We start from the raw sequence: 15240 nt of genomic DNA, 5'->3' as shown, positions 1-15240 counted from the left end.
ACCTCAGCGGTGGACACGACAGCGGGAATGTTGCGCGGCAGGCCGTACGGTGGCACTGCACTTCTGTGGCGTAAGAAGATGTTTCCGTCTACGTCGGTTATTCAGTGCGATAACGTTAGGATTAGCGCGATCAATATAGCGTTGGGTGATAAACACATAATAGTGTTTAGCGTGTACATGCCGAATAATGGTATCGATAACTTGCCGGACTTCGTACAATGTGTCAGTACAATGGACGCTATAGTGAAGGAAAGTTGCGTGGAAACAGTTTACTTATTAGGAGACTTCAATGCGCACCCATACGAACTATTTTGCGACGAGCTACTTAGTTTTTGTGCGGAACGGGACTGGATTTGTGCTGATATCGTTAAACTGGGCATAGACTCGAGCGCGCACACGTACCTAAGTGAAATGCACGGATCTAAGCGGTGGTTGGATCATTGCGTAACCACGTCAGCTGGGATGGACGGTATTGTTGATGTTTTTATTAATTACGATGTCTATTGTTCTGATCATTACCCTCTTGTAATTAAATGTAATTTTAATTTAGTTAAGCCTAAGATGTATAAAAGTAATAACTGTGCAATATTTAATGGGAAATGTGTAACTTGGGGGGAAAGAACCTCTGATGAAATTGAAAAATATGACAATAAATGCAGTGAACTTTTAAAAATGATTGATTTTCCTTCCGATTTAAGGGACTGCTGTGGCAGCTGCTGTTTAAATAACTCTGACCACTGTAAGATAATTGATCAAATTTATTTAAAATTAATATCATCATTATGTATAGCTTCTGTGCACAGCAAAGCTGCCACGGGAGGTTCCGGATGCCGAAAAAAGATTGTCATAGGGTGGAACAAACATGTAAGCGATGCGCACAGGGAGGCCAGGGCTAGATTCCAGGACTGGGTGTCGTGTGGTAAGCCTAATGGTGGGTCCGTTTTTGATGCTATGACTCTTAGTCGTAAAATGTTTAAATCTAAACTTAGATGGGTCCAACAACATCAAGAGCAAATAAAAATGGACCTACTTGCCGCACATCACACGAAAAATGATTTTCGAAATTTTTGGAAAATGACGAAAAAGTTGGACACTAGGCCTGGACTTTCTGTAAGCGTGGAAGGAATTTCAGATCCCAAGGGGATTGCAAATGTATTTAAGGACCATTTCAACGTTAAACCTGCTGTCTCGCCCGTTGACGGGCGGCGGCAGTTGCTCGATATTGGGGTATCGGAGGGGAGTGACTTTCAGATCCATTTCAGTGCAGATGACGTAAGAAAAATAATAAAGGATATGAAGAGAGGAAAGTCGCCCGGTCACGATCATTTAAGTATCGAGCATCTGCTGTTTGCTGGTCCTCACCTGCCCCGCGTATTGGCAATGTTTTTTGACCTTTGTATATGTCACTCGTACCTACCATCTGATTTGACCAAAACCATTGTTGTGCCCATTGTCAAAAATAAAACGGGTGACATATCCAACAGAGCTAACTACAGGCCTATATCTCTAGCAACAATTGTGGCTAGGGTGCTCGACGGCTTGCTCAATTTGCAATTGGACAAATGTATAAAATTACATGATGCACAGTTCGGCTTTCGAGCCGGTTTATCTACCGAAAGTGCCATCATTTGCCTAAAGCAAGCTGTAGAGTACTACACACGCAGAAGGACACCTGTTTATGCGTGTTTTCTCGATCTTTCCAAAGCCTTCGATCTTGTCAACTATGATTTACTTTGGAATAAGCTTGATGAAGTGCATTTTCCTAAGGAGCTCACACGCATATTCAGGTGTTGGTATGCTGGCCAACGAAATTGTGTTCGCTGGGGTAATGTGTTGTCGGACGAGTACGGTCTGGTGTGCGGGGTGCGGCAGGGGGGACTGACCTCACCTAAACTTTTCAATTTGTATATCGATGCCTTGATCGGCGAGCTCAGCAGTACACGTGTGGGCTGTCATATAGATAGGGTATGCTTCAATAACATAAGCTATGCCGATGACATGGTACTGTTGAGCCCGTCGGTCGGTGGTCTGAGATTGCTTATTGAGAGGTGTGAGTCATATGCCCTAGCGCATAACCTTAAATATAATGTAAGCAAGAGCGAGTATATGGTCTTCAAAGCGGGAAGCAAGTGCCCATCACACATCCCACACATTTGTTTGAATGGCATGCAACTGAAAAGGGTTACCTCTTTTAAATACCTTGGGCACTTGGTAACCGACGATTTCTGCGATGACGCTGATATCGAGAGGGAGCGGAGGGCCTTGGCCGTGAGGGCCAATATGATAGCTCGCAGGTTCAGCCGGTGTACAGCGCAAGTAAAAATAACATTATTTCGAGCGTTCTGTACATCGCTGTACACCTGCAGCCTGTGGACTCGATACACGCAAAGGGCTTTTAACGCGATGCGCGTACAATATAATGACGCGTTCAGGGTACTGTTGCGGCTGCCTCGGTACTGCAGTGCGTCCGGCATGTTCGCTGATGCTCATGTGGACGGTTTCCACGCGACACTGCGCAAGCGCTGCGCCGCGACGCTCCGCAGGGTGCGCGACAGCCGCCACAGTCTCCTGGCCGTCGTGGCTGGCAGGTGGGACAGTGGCCTGATAAGGCACTGGTCCTCTCTGCATTTATCTTTAGTACCTAAGATAGTTATTTAAGTTTATTTTAAGTTAACCTTAGCTATAAGTATTAAATTTAGATTAAGATGTACTAACAAAATATGGACCATGTTTGTCTGAATTAAATGCATTTTATTTTATTTTATTTTTTTTTATTTTTAAGTAAAATTTCCGTCAACTCAGATCAAACAAATCCGTCGGGAGCAAACAACGAATGCAATTCGAAATATTAAAATCTTAAAGTAAAATGCAAGTCTGAATAATTGAGGGACATTTGCGTAACTATCTTTAAACCGACTTAGGGCCCGATTCGGATTTTGAACTATACGATATGTTAAAGATCTAGCCTGTCAAATTTGACATTTCCGCGATTCTGGAGAAACTCTTGAACGATTTTCACAATGTCTAAAACGTCTCGTTATGTATTTTTAGATCTCAAAACAATTTTTAAACGATCTTAATACGATAATTTTACGTAAAAGTGACATGGGTTGCCCGAATGAGCTGCAAAAGGTATCTAGTTGAAATATAAACTACCAGGTATCTAGTACACATCGTATCGTTCTCTTATCTAGAACGGATCTTGTTTTCCGAATACCACGGTTATAAAAGAGATCGAGTGACATTTTTGGTTCATTTTAGTTCTTTAGTTTACTTTTTTCTTTGTAAGTTCCTTACTGCTAATGTGATAGGTATGCTAAGTTACTTACTTGCATTTATACTCAAAGGTAACGATAAAAACAAAAAATAAACACACGAAAAACTCATTAATATAAGCACCAATATGTTTCTTTGTTTGCATGTTCGTAGGTATTCTGTTATATGCAATACGGCCAAAACTGGTTAAGGAAATTTAATTAACAATGTATCTATAAGTCACTACACTTATATCGACCGGGATCTGAACCGTGATTACCTTTTGTATTGTTTTCGAGCACCCGATATTTGGACTCAGTAACATGCATCTTGTTCACGGGTAACTCAAGGTAATCGTGGTTCATATCCCGGTCCATATAAGTCTAGTGAAACTAACCGTGAATCATTCAAAAATGTTGTCTATGAGTCGTTTACTTCTTCAATCTTAATAGCCGTATCAGTGACAATGAGAATAATTTTAATACGATACTACATAATTCATAATATTTTATTTACAAAAAAAGGAGTTACAAAAAAAGTTGGTACATTATATTTAAGTCCGTCCTTTTAGCCGTCCATGCACACTATGCACAGCATGCAAATCTTACAAGCTAGCCTAAATCTACATTATTTTATTAAATAACAATTTTATTTACAAATTATAGCTAAAACAACAACCAGAACTAAAAAGTAAAATAAAATAAAGAATAAAATCGAAATATAATGTCAAAATATAAATAATAATTAATTAATGACCAGAAACAATAACTTGATGTAATTTTTTTACATCAAGACGATTATGTTTACCTAATTTGTTATTAGTACTTACAGTACTTACGTAATAGTAGTAGGTAAGCTAGGTAGTAGTAGTTACATAAGCACTTTATGGATGTAATTAATTATATTTCAATACAATTAAGTAAAATTTGGAAAATATTTATACGGCGTTTCAGGAAAGATCCTATCTTGACTAACCATTTTATATTAAGAAAGGAGCTTAATTATTTAAATGCAACATATTTTTCCTCTTAAAAAACATCTTACATTTTCCGCAAGTCTTTTGAGTGAAATGTCTTGAACTATTTTTGAAACGTCTTTTGCTAATTAGTAGTTCAACACTTTAATATACTTAAAAAAAAAGGTTTCAATGAAGAAATTTAATAGATCTGCTTTCACGACGGATTCTATTTTTGCACATAAAAAGTTGTTTTTGCGACATTTTCCTCGAGTTGTAGAGATTATTTAATTTTCAGTCCGTTTCAAGTCTTTCGCTTATATTTATTAAATTTTGCGGATAACTTGCCTTGCTCTGATTCAGTTTACTGTGATAGTGAACTAGAACGGGATATAAAATTCCTGAAAAGATTTTACTTTTTACTTTTCTAACCCCCCAACGCAAAAATGAGATGTTATGTTTGGCGCCATTGTCTGTCTGTTGTATCGTAGCTCTCAAACGCATGAACCTATTTCGATACAGTTTTAGGTTCTTTTCCAAAATAATGTAAGGTATTTTTGGTATAAAATGCCCAATGGTTCCTTACCTCCCCCCTACCTACCATTTTTTTTCTTTTTTTTATTATAAATGGGCTTACTTATGGCCACAGATTAGCCGAGGCGAAGACGTGGCCTACGATGGAGCGAGCCTGCCCAGAAGGTGCCATTTTAACTTGAGTTGAATTGATCTAGTAGATTACCACTCGAAGAATAGAATGTGCGAATCATAATTAACTTCAAATCAATCTATTTCTTTATTAATTTTTTTTCTTCTTAGGTTAGAATTTTTACAATATGTAGGTATTTAAAATTAAAATATATAATAAATAATAAAATAAAATTTATAATCTTTATAGAGACTAAATATAAAAACACAAAACAAAATAAAAATATATAAACACAAATCAATGTATTATTATTAGGTACGAACGTTTTCAAAATCATGTACAGTCAGCAGCATAAGTTGCTAAGCGGGAGAGGTGTTCACAATTACCTTGACACGCTCTTATTCCCTTAACAATAAAGTCGCGTCAAGATCATTTTGAACACCTCGCCCGCTTAGCAACTTCTGCTGCTGACTGTATCAGCATAACTTTATAAATAAAAACGACATTGGCATAAAATAACGTTCCCGTATTTTTACGAGCAAACATTGTTAGGTTTCGTTAAATTTCGTTCCGCCACGTTTTACAGTACGATAAAATTCAATGGGCGTTGTGAAATATTTTAAATTTCCCAGTTACGACCCTATTGCGTCTTCCGTGAAATATTTTAAATTTTGTAGTTATATCCTTTTGCATCTTAACGGTCGGTTTATGCGCGATTCAGTGATATGAGAGACAAAAGATATACTTTATATAGGCATACTTGCAAGAAATTTTTATAAATACACTTTTATTTCTACATTGAGAGGAAATGTGATAAAAATATGCATTGTGTTCCTCCTTTATGTATTTTAGGGTTCCGTGCCCAAAGGGTAAAAACGGGACACTACTACTAGGACTCCTCTGTCCGTCTGTCTGTCAAAAACCACAAAAAAAAATCACGAAAACATGTCTATTTTGCATTAATTTTCAGTCGTATATAGTTTCACTTCATAGCTGTATAATTGTAGTATAAAATAGATAATGATATAGCTAAAGGTTTTAACAGAAGCGTATTTTCAGGGTATATTTTGAGGTTAAAGACAAAAACCCGTGCGATGGCCACTTGGCCACGTGAAACTTGCAACAGAAGACTTCTTCTGTTGCAAGTTTCACGTGGCGCGAATTTTTATCCGTTTATATTTAACTGGCCCTTTCTTAAAATCGAATAACTACCTAAAGCACCTTCAAACCATGCAGACTTCAAATGCCTATTTACTTATACAACGTAATTACCAAAAACCCCATTTAATTGTGTCCCCAGGGCCGAAAAACCCTGCAAACACATTTATACGGCGAAACTATCATTTGACAGAGACTAATGTCTTCAGACTCACTGCATTTGCTCCGACATCTCAGGGGGACCTCCGAATGTGATAGCGTGTACAGAGATGTTACGTAAGGTTACTTAGAATCAAATAAGTTTTTGGTAAAAATTTCAATTTCGGTACTAGCTTTTGTCGCTGACTGTACTTTTCTAAAGGCAACTAAAGGGGCCCACTGATTACCAGCCCGCCGGACGATACCGGCCTATCAGTTGTTCGGAACTGTCAACTTTTTGTTCTAAGTGACAGGTCGATATCGTCCGGCGGACTGGTAATCAGTGGGCCCCTTAATACTCATCGAGACAATACTAACTACCCTAAACACAATTAGGTTTAGTTGTTTTATCACGGAGTTGCTATGGCCTAGGTGGCCAAACCTACTCCTGTCTCCATCATCAAATCAGCTCGACAGTACCTGATTGCAACTTGTTTGCCGACCAAAGTCATAAACTTTTTAAAGATTTTTTACGTTTTTGCGAATCAAACATGCAATAGGTAGCTTATTAATTACTTATTACGCTTTATTATTACTTACTTAATTTTACAGTGCATTGGTGTTAGCTGTAATGCTGTTTTGATTTCAATAAATATCAAATTCAAATGATATAGCATTGTCACCCGACTTGCATATGTATGCAAATTGTTAGCGTCATTGGAAGTCGGGAAATGGGTCAAAAACTTGCAAGATTTGACCCTTTTAAACATACAATACATTGCAATTAAGCTTGTAAAAATGAAAAGTAAGTAGGTAAGTACCTATCCTACCTACCACGTCATTTTTGCTCCGTTTTTTTTAGCATATTAATCATGAAATGTTTTTAAACACATAACAAAAACACATATTTCAAACCGTATCCTGTAAATGTTTGACAAAGTTGAAGGACCGTTAGAATTCGGATTTGAGTTTTGATTTATTTGAATACATGTGAAGTTGGAGCTGAATTCGGCCGTTTCATGTTATATTTTCAGTTTGAGTTTCGGCGTTTGTGGAAATTCTGTATTTGAATGTATTATATGTGTTTTAGACTTTATGGGTCAGTTTATTGAACGAGAGTTAGAGAAATTGTACAACGAGACGACTTAATCGCGTATCTAAATTTTTAAGATTTACCTCCGACGTTTCGAGGACGGCGTTGTCCCCGTGGTCTCGGAGAAGACTGGCTTAAGTTGACATCAGCATCTTCTAACCGCGCGAGTTTTTCGAACTACCCGCACTTGGTCTTGTTTATCCGCTTGAACGTTTTGCGCACTAGTTTTGTACAATTTAATAATGTGTAAAAATCGTGAAAGTTTAAATTAGTGAGAGTTAGAGAAGTAAACGTGTCAGCTTGGGAAAAAATGCGACGTATGTCCGGATATTCTCTAGTCGCAATTCTCAACTCATTCTCGTGAAATTTTGTAAGCATGTTCAATGATTAAATTGATTTTTTCTCAATTTAGTTTGTGGAAATTTTTCAAAACGGCGGAGCTATACATTTATTCAACTTTAAGCTATATTTGTAAGTTTTTTATGTATTTTTTACTCAAAATCCTAGCTCTTTCAATTCTTATTGAAGAAAAAAAATGCACAAGTTTGTTAATCCTATTCGTTACCAATTGTCATAGATTTTTATGACGGTAACCTATAGGAACAAAAATTACGCGTCACTTTTTTCTCCATTTATGATCTCTCGGTTTTAGGATATCGATTATTAAATTCTGAGTAAAAAAACGTAAAAATGTACAAATAAAATAAAGTTTAACTGTAAAAATATGCATTTGGAGACAGTGATTAAATAGTAGTTTATGCAACAGTGATATAATAAGGGTTCTTAAAATTCAAGGGTCGAAGTTACAAAACGAGACGTAGTCGAGTTTTGTAAAAAAAGACCCGAAAATTTTAAGAACCAATTATGAGCTGTTGCAAACATTACTTTTTCTATGACAGCTGCAGCAAAAAAAAAAAAAAAAGAGTTATTATTAAAAAAAAAGAGTTATTATTAAAAAAAAAGAGTTATTATTAAAAAAAAAGAGTTATTATTTAAAAAAAAAAGAGTTATTATTGTAAATGAAAACATACCTCTTTCAATCAAGATGATCGGAACTTGTATCTTTAAAAAAAATAAAGCAGTTGTATTATACTCATAAGATGACTGCTAGCAGTCATCTTATGAGCCTATAGACAAAGCATTCAAATGACATTGCTTTAGATATCACTGTCAGTCATTTAATTGACACATTTAAGTGCTGGAGTAGAACAAAAACTATTAGCATTAACGCAGCATTTCTAGTTTTTTCAGCCAGAAAACTAACTTATCATTCTTATTTTAAATCTAGTAAATCATTCTTATTTCAACTGTATTTCAAGCTTCACTCGTAAATCCGACGGGCATTCCGTTACGCTCCGAAAAAGAAACAAAGAGTTTCCTCGGTTAAAAATCGGCATGTGATATCCGAACGTATGTCTAAAATGGCGGACGGAGCGGAGACAAATCGAGATTGTGAATAAACAGAGAGTGATGGAGGTGGTAGGCTAGGAGCTCGCCCCGGAAAATGGTATGTCGTAAAATGTGCATTCTTTGCTCCTAAATTTGCTCAAAAATTCAATATTTAATTTAAAGTTTAGTAATAATTATATTGTGGTAGGTATTTATACGTTGGTAGTTGATAGGTATGTTGGCATATATACCGATTTAAAGTAGATGGTCTACACTCATGGTCATCATGTAACACTCAAATGAGGCTGTGATATTGTTTTCATATATATAAATAGGTACAGTTGGAAAACAATTAGGTACCTACCCAGTGGGGAGCAAATTCTGTGTCAAAGTGACACAATTAACGGTACCTACTATGTACGATACCTATTGCGTCAAATGATGGTTCATTTCTATATAGAGTAGCTGTCATGTTCAATGTTTGTAGACTTTTTCTCTGACCTTTAATTTATTAAGAAATGTAACATTTAAGTAATAACAAGACGACAAATATATTATTTTACTTTTTTTATTAATCTGTCAGCTCCCACGGCTCATATATGAGCCAGAACGCTTATGGTGACGTCATATCGTGGGATTCGACAGGTAAATTAAGTCCATCCAAAAGGATTAGAAGGAACTCCCATAGGGACTAAAACAAAATGGCGGAGCCATGGAGGGTGGAGTATCGCGAGGTCTAACAGCTCACAAAGTCACTATTTATGGCAAAGGGACTGTCAAGTTTCGTTGCTCTCAAAATCGTGAATAATTTTACGAGGCTAGGCTCTCTGTCTATGATGGATCTGCGCTGTTTCGTTTTGAAGTTTCCTTTGTTGTTTTGGGACTAAAAAGGTTAATGATGTTTTGGAGTACTACTAGTTGCGAGTTTGACGTTTTTGCTAAGAGGTAATATGGTATTTCATATTAGTTTTTATTAGTTTTTACAATTTATGATGTAAACTGTTTAGACGACAACTGTTTCACTCACTTGAATTTTTAGTCACTATTGGCGTAGAGAAATATAGTAAGACAAGAGTGCTCACTCCATACATCAGTTAGACTATTAATTTCAGTGTCTACATCTAGCATCGAGTAGCGGAACTATCAGTACTGCTACTTGACAATAGATGTAGCAGTACTGATAGTTCCGCTGCTCGATGCTAGATGCTAATAGTCTTTTTGGTACTAAAACTGATGTATGGAGTGAGCAATCTATGTATTTTTTTTCTCTATGCTATTGGCGACATGTTTCAAATTCAAGTGAGTGAAACTGTTGTCGTCTAAACAGTTTAAAATATGTCTCACGAAAGTTTAATATCGATTATTTATGATGTAATTAATTATATAATAAATTAATGACGATCATGTTTATTTGGACATTTTTCTATGTTTTAAGCTTATTACAAAAACTGTTATTGGCTTTAAAACGTATTTTGACAAATAACTCTTAGTAATGATTTAGAGAAACGAAAACCTACATACAATTACCTCGTATGACAAAATTGACATTATAATTATAATGATTGTATCTTCCATAAAGATCTTCCTCAAATATTTTACGTGACTGACTTACACACTCACGATTACTGTGAAGTTGACTTACCTGTAACAAAATAAAACATAAAATTAGTAAATGAAAACTACATTTCATGCTTATTTAAAACAATGAATATTTAATAAGTCAAATACTCTTAGCCTTTACAATTTGCACAATGTAAATACCTATTCGAGAATTTGTAACGGGTACCCCCGTAGCCGGGTGGCCTAGAGGTCTATTAAATTTCGGTTTAAATAATGAACGCATACCTAGGTGCCTGCATCAAAAAAGTCTGCAATGAAGCACTATATAAATTTACAACCCAGTCCTAAACTAACCCGCCGAGCCACAGAATAAATAATAGTACTAAGTACAGAAGAATCACTCTCTAACAAAACGCGTCTGTTACGATCAGCACAGATATGACCGCTAGGTGGCAACAGCGCCACGCGCGGCTTATGGTTTTCCCCAAAATTGGGGCCGAACGGATGTACTTTTAGCTACCTGTAGCAAAGCGACAAAATCGCGGAGTGAGACACGCCTGGCCGAGCGTACATTTCAGTTGATACCACATTACTCTCGCCCCTCACAGATGTCGCTAGTAAAGAATGTATAAACTAAGCAGTCTTCCTTGGAATCTTTGGGGAAATCTGCACGGGTATGTTAATAGTACGTACGAGTATTAAAGTAGGATAACTATAGTAGGTTATTGCGGACTTTGCGACCTTAAAACAACATAGATGTTTTAGAATTTAACATTTTCGCAGAACATTACTTTAAGGCAAGAGTAACAGAACTAGATGGATATTTTGGTGGAAGTAATAATGAAGTCCTTCAAAAATATTAGAAACAGGTCATGAAAGGCAAAACCAAAAAGATAAATGACAACGATACGCACAGAACGGGAGGTGCATTCATTAAATTAATTATTTATTTATTTATTTAAACTTTATTGCACAAAAGAAAAACTTATCGTACAAAAGGCCGACTTAATGCTAAAAGCATTCTCTACCAGTCAACCTTAAGGCAAAGCAGAGAGATTGTGGGCGGTGCAACTGCTGCTGCTACTACTACTAACAAAATTTAATATAAACCGCAAAGCTAATTTAAAAAATTTAACACACATAATGTACACGATACATATAATATAAAATGTCTTTAAATTATAAATTACTTATGTCTTAAAATCTGCAGGTTTTTGGCCATACAGCAATGTTTGTACAAAGCCTAATTCTTTCGCACACAAGCACTTTCGAAAGTATGCTATAATTATGATAAAGCGTAGGTAGAGTTAGATCAAGAAAAGTATGCAACGATTTTGATAGCATACGCAGTGCAAGTGTTATTTACACGTCATAATTTCATAGAAGTTTGACGTTTAAAATAAAACTTGCACAGCGTGTGCTATCAAAATCGTTGCAGGCTTATCTTGGTCTCTCTACCGCTACATAGTATAAAACAAAGTCGCTTCCCGCTGTCTGTTTGTCCCTATGTATGCTTAGATCTTTAAAACTACGCAACGGATTTTGATGCGGTTTTTTCTTAATAGGTAGAGTGATTCAAGAGGAAGGTTTACGTATAATTTGTTAACCCGTGCGAAGCCGGGGAGGGTCGCTAGTTTAGTTAAGTATATGACAATATTAAGTTCATTCGATACAAAATCGACTCGAATATTCGTCACATCAACCCAGCCTTAAATAGAAACTAAATATATTACTAGTAGTTCGCCCCGAACTGAGAACTCGCGGTTCGCCAAAAAGATCAATTGAATGCAGTACTACTTAGTCGTTAAAGGACCGAAAACCGCGTGCAATTTATTGCAAGATCTGTGAAGCACTTACTTGATAAATTTAAGTCACCATAGAGATTAAAATAAACTGTATCTGTGGTAAGCCGTAATCTTTCTTGTCAAGGCAGTATGGCCTATGCCGCCTAATATGGTCTTAGCCTGTCCAGAAGGACGAATAAAAAAAAGTCTTTCTAATCATATGTCAAATACTAATATTATGTTTATTTTATTTAGTTTTTATCTTGCTAACTATATTAAAATTTTAAATTAAAAAACAATATTATAAATGTGTAAACCGAGCACTTTAATTTGATACCAAACTCGACCATACTTTCTTGCAATTAAAATGACCAGAATAGCAAGACCCCTCACAAATAGCTTTTTAGCATTTTAAGCTCTTCTAGCTCAATAACCTCTTGTTCGTCTAAATTTGCCTGATTGAGCCTGCTCTAAATTTAATGACTAAAATATAACGCCCTCAACTATACGTACACCTAATTTCATTTAAATTAGAACAAATTTACTTAATTTATTGTGTATCAAACTATCCCCTGATAGTTCAGCTTAAAAACATTGAAATGCCGGGACGTGCCCCTAGCCAGCCGTGTGTTCCAAGTTGAATGTAAGAACTTCACTTCGCTCGCTCGTTCGATAAAGCGATATCTATTTGTTAAATTCTCAACACGTTGACAGGTATCGGATCCCGAATACCCGGCTGAGCGCATTTTCTGGTAATAAATAGTCTAATTGACGTATTGGGTCTACGGGGATAGGTATTTCAGGTATTTGGGGAAAATGTAGCTTACTGAAAATTGATTTTGAGAGGCTTTAATGTATTTTCTTATTTAAAATGGAATTTCAGGTAAAACCAATGAAATTATATCGCGGCAGACCCCGTTTGTGTAATAAAATATGTGTACAAAACGCGAGATATTAAAGTGTTGAAATATAATTTTAGGAAGATTGGTGATTACGTCCAGAAACTTTGTAAAACCATTTTGGTTGTCTGTTTAGCCCTGAAGTTAACTGGTAGAGAATGGTATTATGCAATAAACACACTTTGTTTTTGTATTTTATATTTTACATAAGGGGTATGGTCAGACAGGCAGACGCATGAGTGATCCTATAAGGGGTCCGTTTTTTTCCTTTTGGGGTACGGAACCCTAAAAATGAAGCAGACATGGCTCACAGAGCCACTAGTTTAAATGTGAAAAATATTTATTTGTGTTATATTTTACCAAAGAGTACAGATAGATAGTGTAGACGGGTCCTGTCATAGTACATTTTGTAGTCACAGTAAATTTACTGCCATCTATCGACATACGATTAAAACTCATAATGAAAATGTATAAAACTATCAAAAAAATGTATTGTATATATTATTTGGATAAATGATTTTATTAATATTATATCATTTCGACCCATGTTCTTTCACTGATACCTATCTAGCTGAGCATAGGCCAAAGGTGTGTGCGCCATCTAACAGAGAATGGCTTTTTCTTGATTTCAGAGGCACGTTTTTCCCTAGACTTTATTTATCTTATACGGAGTTATATATGTCTTTGCCTGCACATTATTACAATTGTCATAACACATGCGCTTGACACCAGTTTCCCCCGTTCCCCACTAGATGGCGCTGACACTCGCCGCGTTTATTCGAGATCTTCAGGGAAATTTCCCGCTGTCTTAATGTCTTCCTTTACAGTGCAGTATAACGTGAAGCCAATTCTGCTTTCACAATTTGATATATGGTTTTAGTAGTAGTAAAATAAAACACTTTATTGTACAAAAAGCAGAACAAAACAGGAAAAATAACATTCGTCATTAGTACAAAGGCGAACTTATCCATTTAAGGGATCTCTTCCAGTTAGCCTTTGAGCAATGGTTTTCATCTTTTTGTCTGTGTGAAGACTGTGAAGCGCCTAGTTTGTCCAGCTTTAGATATGGCCTAAAAAACGCCCGTTCTACAATTACGAGGAATTCTTATTGAATTGAATAAAATAATTGTAAATAGGTGTGTTTGCGAGTGGATACTTAATGTGTGATGAATGCTTGCAAGACGATAGATGAATGGCCTTATTATGTTAATTTTGACATGTGTATTATGTTCATGAAATACTGTTTTATGCTATGATATTTAATGAATGAAAATTCATAGCATAGGAGGACCACCTCTTATAACGCGAGCAGGCATCGCCTCTTGATGTATACCGCTCGCACTTAATGGTGCGTGTGAGACTGATGCCACAACTCGAGGTCCTATCAAAATGAACTGAAAACTTTACCAAATTTTAAAATCAGAATCGGCCCCCAGGAATACAGTATGTGTTAACTGACGTCTTTTTACTGAACAGTCTACAACTACTAACTTTCTTAAGGTTGTTTGCGCGTAAAATTCACGAAAACGAGAAAGATGGGGGAAAAACAGATGTTTTTAGTTTAGCAATTGTTTTAAAATGAGTTTTTGGTACTAGTTTTTACTATAGAAAACATTCATAGCTAAGCAGTAAATATATAAAACCCCGCTTCGATGTAATTTGTTGAATGCATTTTTGTAAACTATTACGCAACTAAACCAGAGTTTGTCAAAGGACTGTTTCATTTCAAACATAGACAGAGAGAATCATACTATCGTTGTCTTACACTAGTACTAGCACCCAAAAGAAAAGGATGAGTATAGTTTTCCTGGTTCTTACTGACTGACAAATTAGTTAGACCAACTATATATGCAAGAGGATTACTTGTGTTTTTTTTTCGTTCAATTACCTACGCTCTTCAATTCAAATATTAAATATCATGCCCAATGAAATTCATTCCAAAACCTGCATGAAAAGAATTCATTTATTTACTCTTTGTACGGTTGGTAGCCGCTCAACCATGCTCGCAAAACGGTTGCGTCCTTTTTGCGTCCATTTTGTTTCATGTGTTTTGGAGCGACTATTGACAGTTTGTGATTTTAACTTCATCGGATGCAGCTTTATTAAATTTTACGGTGCTGTTGCTAATTTTTTTTGTGTTTTTTTTAAATATGTCTATCAACTCAAGACCTTTCTAATGAACCCAAACTGCATCTCGTCACGCTATCGAATGAAATTTACACTATTGAAACAGTGATCTTTGGCTATTTTGATGTTATTTCCATTGTAAGTTATTTGGTACATCCACCTCGCAAAATTTGTAATTATAAAGGGTAACGATACAACGCGTCGTTTCTTCCAAGTACTTTATAGGTCAACGAAAC

The 15240-nt window shown here is 36.1% G+C and overlaps 1 protein-coding gene across 3 annotated transcripts in view; it reads right to left on the bottom strand.

The window, feature by feature from the left end:
• The window catches only part of LOC134658788 (nephrin), a 297640-nt gene that overhangs the window by 238155 nt on the left and 44245 nt on the right, over window positions 1–15240 (bottom strand). The window lies entirely within an intron of this gene.

This window comes from Cydia amplana, chromosome 23 (assembly GCF_948474715.1).
Source record: "Cydia amplana chromosome 23, ilCydAmpl1.1, whole genome shotgun sequence".
Taxonomy (NCBI): domain Eukaryota; kingdom Metazoa; phylum Arthropoda; class Insecta; order Lepidoptera; family Tortricidae; genus Cydia; species Cydia amplana.
The sequence above is the reverse complement of the archived record's forward strand: the minus strand, read 5'-3'. Positions and strand labels throughout refer to the sequence as shown.